The sequence below is a fragment of the Trichechus manatus genome, unplaced genomic scaffold, assembly GCF_000243295.1.
Source record: "Trichechus manatus latirostris isolate Lorelei unplaced genomic scaffold, TriManLat1.0 scaffold00086, whole genome shotgun sequence".
In the NCBI taxonomy this organism is placed as follows: domain Eukaryota; kingdom Metazoa; phylum Chordata; class Mammalia; order Sirenia; family Trichechidae; genus Trichechus; species Trichechus manatus.
In genome coordinates this window covers 8,033,067-8,034,756 of record NW_004444022.1, presented here as the reverse complement: position 1 = coordinate 8,034,756, position 1,690 = coordinate 8,033,067, and positions in this window count along the sequence as shown.

The following is a 1,690-nucleotide window of genomic DNA, read 5'->3' as shown; positions in this document are numbered from 1 at the left end:
ACTACCAGGCCTCCACTGAAGCGTGTTACTAAAAAACCTGTTGCCATCCAGGCAATTCTGACTCATAGTGACCCTATAGGACAGAATAGAACTGCCCTATAGGGTTTCCAAGAAGCAGCTGGTAGATTCAAACTGCTGACCTTTTGGTAAGCAGCCAAGCTCTTAACCACTGCGCCACCGGGGTTCCTTGAAGCATGATAAAGGGAAGTAAATGTTGTGGCTGGTTTAGGGCACAGGCACCACCCCGTGTCCAGTGCTGGTCACTCTGTCACATGATGCCACACAGGGTGATTTTCCCTGACTGTGCAAAGGGTAAATTTGCAGCCTGGAGCCCAACAGCATGTCTCTTTGAAGAAAAGGATGCACAGTAGGGACTCACATTGGAGAGGGGAGTAGTGCTAGCCCTACCGTATCCTGAACTAGCCAGGGAGATACCCTCTTTGGGCCCCAGGTCTGTCTGTACTAGAGACCTCAGAGCTCCAAAGCTCCTGGAGGTCATCCATTTCAATCTTCCACCTAGTGCAAGAGATTCTTTGATAACATCCCTGGTAGATGGCCCTTTACCTTCTGCTGGAACACTCTCCCTACTAAGATCCCTACTTTGTTGTGCATCTCATTTCATTGTGGGGTAGCTCTGTTAGGAAATACGTGTCTTAGCTATCGGGTGCTGCTGTAACAGAAAAGCCAAAAGTAGGTGGTTTGAAAGAACATAAATTTATTTTCTCATGGTCAGGAGGCTAGAAGTCCAAATTCAGAGTGTGACTCTAGTGGGAAGTCCTTTGTCTACTTCAGCTTCTAACCAAAATAACAAACCCGTTGCCATCAAGTTGATTCCAACTCATAGCAACCCTATAGGACAGGGTAGAACTGCCCATAGGGTTTCCAAGGAGGAGCTGGTGAATTCAAACTGCTAACCTTTTGCTTAGCAGCTATAGCTTTAACCACTATGCCATCAGAGCTCATTCAGCTTCTAGTAGCCAGCAATCCTTGGAGTTTCTAGGCTTGTAGATTTATCTGCCTCCCTCATCAGATAGCATCTATCTTTCCCTTGTCCGGGCCTCTTGTCTCTGTGTCCTATGCTACTCTTTATATAACTCAGAGTGATTAGGTTTAGGACACACCCAACACTAATATGACCTGATTAGAATAACAAAGAAAGCTTTATTCCTAAATGGGATTACATCCATAGGTAGAGTGGTTAGGATTCCAACACGTTTTGGGGAGATACAACTCAATCCATAACAGTACGGTCTTAATGTTAAGCCAAAATCTGCCTCCTTCTAACTTCCCTCAGTCATTTTTCATGTGATATGATTTCCAGACTCCTTGTTGTCAGTTCAGGGCAATTCAGTACTTCTGTATTAAACAGCTTTATGTCCAAGGCCCTGTGTGCTAAGCAGTCTGGGCCTTTCTCTGGAGACAACTGGGATTTTCAATGTCCTTCTTACTGTGTCTTCCCTGGAACTTAACATTCCAGGTGAGGTCTGATTCATGCCAAGTGTAGAGAAACAATTACTGCACTTGATCGAGACGGTTCCATCCAGTTCTAAGATTATATTAACTTTTTATATATTATAATGCTTCCGGTTAATTTGTATTTGAGGTGGATTAAAATTCCCAGACCTTTTATTTTTCTCAGGATCTGTTACAAGTCAAGTTTTTTGATTCTGTATTTTTTAACTGAAATTTT